Genomic DNA, 5,958 nt, shown 5'->3' on the forward strand with positions numbered 1-5,958 from the left:
ACTCAGCTTATACGAGAACTTAGCCCTGCTCCTTTTCTTTCCTATAGTTAGTCAGAGGACAAATATTCGTGACTGATGAAGACCTGAGTACTTCATGTCTCACTTTGCAGCACATAAATGGGAATTACAGAAGTCTCGATGGGTTTTTCCTGACAAACACAAGTCAGGATAGATAAAAGCAGGAAGCTGTGAGTTAACAGAGCCTGTGGCCAGCCATTCTTGCTCATAGACTTCACCATCTGTTTTATTTGCAGGCAGGAACCTCCTTGCTTCCCTCTGAAGCTCCCTTTCTAGAAAGGTCAGAGCCGTTCCTTCCCATTCATGTGTTGAAATAAGCACATGATTCAGTTATCACCCTTCCTCAAACCCCTCCAGCTTACATGCTTTGGGTAAGTGATTTTTATCTCTGTGAAGAGTTTGAGATTAAACTGGGGGGGGGCTATCATTTTGACACAGTGTATCCTTATCTATTTCAAGAAACAAAGAAAGAAAAGAAACAAAGAAATGAAGAACTTCTAGGTGTGTAAGTGGAAGGTCATCAAGGAGGGTTGCTGGAGGGAAGGCTATTATTTTCTTTTTCAAAAGTTCTTTGCCATAGAAACAAAATACTCCTAAGGATGGGCCCAAACTCTGATTACATTGGCATATCTATATTTTATGTTCTCAAAATTTGGAATTCAGAATTTGAAGAAGATGGCAGTAGCCATTTATAAGGAAGGAGCTGAGGCAAAGTGATAAAGACACACATGCAGCTGTAAGGCAGAAATTCCAGCTCCCCTGTTGAAGAAAGTGACAGTGTACTCATATACATAAACTAAATATTGTTTTTAATGAAGAAAACTACCATTGTAGGTTCTATATGTCAGCCACCAGGTATTTAACGGACACTGCCTAGTTCACGTGTTTGTAGAATCTTTACAGGTGAGATGATAAAGCTCAGGGGCTGCTCTATAATTTTTCCAAGATCGTACAGCAGAAGATTAGTAGATCTAGAAACAATCTCATTATGCCTGGTTTCAAAATGCATCCTCTACCTACTGGAGGACAGTTTCTCTAAATAAATAGGCTGCTATCCATAATGCTAAGATCTGAAATCAACCTAGCATCCACCAATGGAAGAAGAGATACTGAAATAGAAAACATGGTGTGAACATACAAGGGAACTCTCTCTGATTTCATGTCATGTATATACAATGGAACACCCTCTGATCTTTGAAAGGAGGAAATTCTATTAATTGTAGCAATATGGAAGAACATGGAGGACAATATTGAGTGAAATACACCAGACACAGAAAGATAAATGCCATTTTCACTTATGTATGAAATCTTAAAAGGACTCAGTTTTCTTTAAGAGGCTGGGCACTGTAGTATGATCATGTAACAGTGAGCAGGTGGGCGACATACATTGGACGCGGACTTAATTGGGGGGGCAGTATTTTCTTCTTTATCTTCCTCTTCTCCTCTTCTCCTTCCTCCTCCTCTTCTCCTTCCTCCTCCTCCTCTTTCTCCTCTTCCTTCCTCATCCTCTTCTCCTTCCTCCTCTTTTTTTTCTCTTCTGCCCCTTCTCCTTCCCCCTTCCCCCTTCCCCCTCCTTCTCCTCCTTCTCCTTCTCCTTTTTCTTATTCGTATTCTTAGGGGGAGGTCTCAAAATTAGGGGCTGGACCCAGAAGGACTGGGAAATGAGTGTGAAGGAGAACATAACGTGTAATTCACAAATAATCAATACAAATATTGTGTTGAAAGAGCACAATGCCCAGAAGTAGAAAATCAGGTGCTGGTTATCAAAGGCTGGAGAGAGAAGGGTATCGACAAGGGAAAGTCCATGATGTCCAGTCAAGAAAAAAGTATGTTCAAGACTTACTGCTCCATGAGCTGACTCAAGTGTGTTAGAGTGCAACATTAGGTTGTACATTTCAAAACTGCTGGGGTTTTAAGTATTCTTACCACAGAATCAATGAGTATGTGAGCAATGGGTATCCTGACTACCTTGATATAACCATTCAATGGGATACATTACTAAAAAATATAATATTGTAAACTATAGATATGCAGAATTATTTGTTAATTAAAAGGACAAACTTGGCTGAGCTCAAAGCACAGGTCTGTAAGCCTAGCTCTCCGGAGGCTTCGGTCGGAGCATCAGGAGTTCAAGGTCATGCTCGGTCACATCGTGATTTGAAGTCAGACTGGACTCCCTAAGACTCTGCTTAAGCAATCACCAAAAGGCAAAAATTAAAACTGAAGATTTAAGCTAAAAAATAAACATGCTGAGAGGTTATTTATCATGCCACTTTTAAAATACAACAAAACATCACGTGCACAGACTGATGTTTCCGCTGGTGGACAGCTAATGTATCAACAATAATGCAAAAAGTGTTGTCTTAGGGTTTCTATTGCTACAACAAAGCACCAGGACCAAAAGGCAAGTTGGAGAGGAAAGGGTTTATTCCATTTTCACTTCCACATTGCTGTTATCACCAAAGGAAGTCAGGACAGGAACTCAAGCAGGGCAGGAACCAGGAGGCAGGAGTTGATGCAGAGGCCATGGAGGAATGCTGCTTGCTATCTTGGTCCTCATGGATTTCTCAGCCTGCTTTCTTATAGAACCCAGGACCAGCAGCCCAGGGATGGTACTGAAGAATAAAAAATTACTGAACTCTTCCTCACCCCAGAGCCCAACCCCTCCCATCTAGAGAGTGTCCCCAGAACACTCCTGAACTCTTCACCCCAGAATGCATTCCTGAACTCCTCACCCTAGAGTTCGAACCCTCCCAACTGAAGACTGTTCCAAGAACATTTTTGAGATAAGGGCCTCCTGGAACAACCTCAGAATGAACCGGGTACATTGCCAAATAATAGGACATGACCCCTTAGTTACGTAGAATCCCTTGGCAGAACCCCTTGTCCCTTGGCAGAACCCCTTAGTTATGTAAACTTGTACTTTCCCTACCCCACTCTCCCCCCTTGAGTTTTCCTATATAAGCCTGTGAAAAATTTGGCTGGTCGTTGATTCTCCTCTACACCACTAGGTGTATGAGTTTCGACCCCAGAGCTCTGGTCTATGTGCTGCTTTCATGCTGCTGCTTTATTAAATCTTGCCTTCAACATTTTGAGTTCGGTCTCAGTGTCTTCTTGGGTCTGCGGCTGTCCCGAGGCTTGAGTGAGGGTCTCCCTTCGGGGGTCTTTCAGTACCACCTACCATGGGCTGGGCCCTCTCTCATTGATCACTAATTGAGAAAAATGCCTCTATGAGATCCAACTGTACGTCATTTTTCTCAACTGAGGCTCTCTCCTGTCTGATGACTCTAACTTGTGACAATTTGATACACAAAGTCAGCCAATACAAACATGTTCATGGTAGTATTATAAACTTTTTATAAGACAAATACAAGGATGTTTTGTCAAGGGTACTAGGAGAGTCTGATTATAGTTCTGGGACAACCAGGATATCAATCCTAACCTCACGTTGGTTCCTCGTTCTTTAGCATTATCTTTACCACGTTGATGCTCATCTATTCAATGGCTCTGCCCCCTTGGACAAGGAAGCTAACTTATCTGAATCTGTTTCCGTGTATGACATGACGCTGCTGAAATCTGACTCTGGGAGCTATAAGGAATGTAGCACAGACCCCCTCATTGTACTACTGCCTGGCGGGCATGTGGTAGCTTCCACACTTCAGTGGCTGCTGAAGGACTAATGCACCTACCTGCCTTTACTGTTTTTCTTAATCTCTTCTTCCTTTCAAGGGTGTTACACCAAGGAAACAGCCCATTTACTACAGAGGGTTTCCATCCATGTTCTGAGAGTTGACAGCTTCCCTCCCTCCAGCCTCACCAGCCCCTCCCTCCCTGCCAGCTCTTCCCCAGCTAAGCTCCTTCCCACTCTGCTGTTTGTCTTCATGGGAAGCTAAGCTCCCCGGGCGGTAAACCTGTCCTTCTACATATTTGTCAATTACTGGGTGCATTTAGAGAGCTAAATAAAAAGCAAACAACCACACAGTTGGAGTGAGCTTGTTCAATAAAATGCCTCAGATATTATCTCAAGGCCCCTAATTATTCCAGATCTACAGGCAGGACAAACATAAACAGAAGACTGCCTCCAAAATAATCGAAGGACATCTCTGGCTTCTCTGTTTCAGAAACAGGCAGCCAAGGTGGATGGAGAGCAGAGATGTTTCCTGTCTTCAGCTTCTTGAGAGGTGAGTCCCCTGCTCATGGCCACTGATCAGAGTTAAAGGGCCAGCTCTGTGCTGATGACTAGTGTAACTTTGCTTTTCCCAAGAACCACAACCACAGTCAACCCACTGAGCCTCTCAGGAAATTCCTCTGGAATGTGCAGATGGAGTGTCACAACTCCTTATCCACGTTATGTAGCTATGTGGGAGCCTAAACTCTAGGCTCTTAGAGTGTACCAGGAGGAAGAAAAGGAAGAGCAGGAGGAGGAAGGATCTTGTTAGACCCAGTGACCAAAAAGAATGAAAGAATTAGTGAGAGATTTTGAAACTTCCAGGAAGTGGAACATTTTTCTTCTCCTAGCTTTTCAGGAAAGTTGACTTGATTGACAACTGACCTGTCATACACATTAGGATATGCAATGTGATGTTTTAAAATACATGTGCATTGTGAAGTGTCTGCCACGGTGAAGCTCACTGGAACGTACTGGTGCAGGGTTACCATTTCTGTGCAGGGTTGAGAGGTAATAACGCTTGAAATCATCTCCTTAGCGAATTTCAAGTGTTCAGTGTGTCTTTAAATGTGTACTTCTATTTTTATGTGCCTGGGTGTTTGCTTCAATGTATGTCTGTGTAGTGAGCATGTTGTGCCCTCAGAGGCCAGAAGAGGGAGTCAGAGCCCTGAAACTAAAGTTACCCAATTGTTAACTGTCACGTGGGAGATGGGAAACAGCTGGGTCCTCTGGAAGAGCAGCCAGTGCTCTGTGTCATCTCTCCAGCCCTTCAATGTATTTTTAACAGTAGTGACCCTTAGAAGTCCTGGAGGTAATTGTCTTATACCTTATAACATCCCTCGATTTTGTCCAAGTATGCCTTGAGAACTGGCTGGCTCTCTGCTTTTTCAATTTCACCTTTGTTACATCCCATATGTAATGTCATTTGATGCTTTTTCTTCTTCTTCTTCTTCTTCTTCTTCTTCTTCTTCTTCTTCTTCTTCTTCTTCTTCTTCTTCTTCTTCTTCTTCTTCTGAAACTGTTCTAACTCACATAGCATAAGTTCTGCAAGGTCCATCCATGCATTTGCAAATGTGATTTCCTCCTTTCCTTTCCTTTCCTTTCCTTTCCTTTCTTTTTTCCTTCTCCTTTCTTTATTTTCTTAATTTGCATATGTGGGTTGGGAAGGGGGTAGTGTACAAGAGTATTTGTTTGTGTGCATACATTTAGAAGCTACACATCAATATAAGGCATCTTTCTGATTCTCCAGCTCATTGATTGAGGCAGCATCTCTCACAGCCTGAAGCCCAGCAATTCAGCTTCTCTGGCTTGTCAGCAAGACTCCAGGACTCTCCTTTCTCGATGTCCCCTGTGTTGGGATTACAGGCCTACACAGCTATACTTGGCTTCTCATATGGGCACCAGGAAACCCAGACCTTGGTGTTTGTTCAGTAAGCATTCACTGACTTAGTCATCTCCCTGGCCCCAGACTTTCTCCTTTCTCAAGGCTGAATAGTATTCTACTGTGTACAGCTGTAGACTTTACCCTTTCTCAATCCACTATTAGACAACAGACAACTGGTTTCTACTTCTGTATTACGTTTCTATTGCTGTGATAAAACTCCCGAGACCAATGCAACTTATAGGGTTTGTTTGGGGCTTGTGTTGCCAGAAGGATAAGAGCCCATCACCATCAAGACAGTAAAATGGCAACAGGCAGGCATAGTACTGGAGCAGTCACTGAGAGCTCATGAATTCATCTACAAACAGAAAGAGGAGATAACTGGAAAGGA

General features: G+C 43.0%; 1 long non-coding RNA gene across 1 annotated transcript; it reads left to right on the top strand.

The window, feature by feature from the left end:
- Positions 1 to 254: 254 nt before the first annotated feature.
- Positions 255 to 5,740, top strand: Gm40653. Its single transcript, XR_873100.2, has 3 exons — positions 255 to 389; positions 4,140 to 4,199; positions 5,436 to 5,740. It is a non-coding gene; the product is annotated as a predicted gene, 40653 (long non-coding RNA).
- The last annotated feature ends 218 nt before the right edge of the window (positions 5,741 to 5,958 follow it).

This window comes from Mus musculus, chromosome 13 (genome assembly GCF_000001635.26).
Source record: "Mus musculus strain C57BL/6J chromosome 13, GRCm38.p6 C57BL/6J".
NCBI lineage: Eukaryota > Metazoa > Chordata > Mammalia > Rodentia > Muridae > Mus > Mus musculus.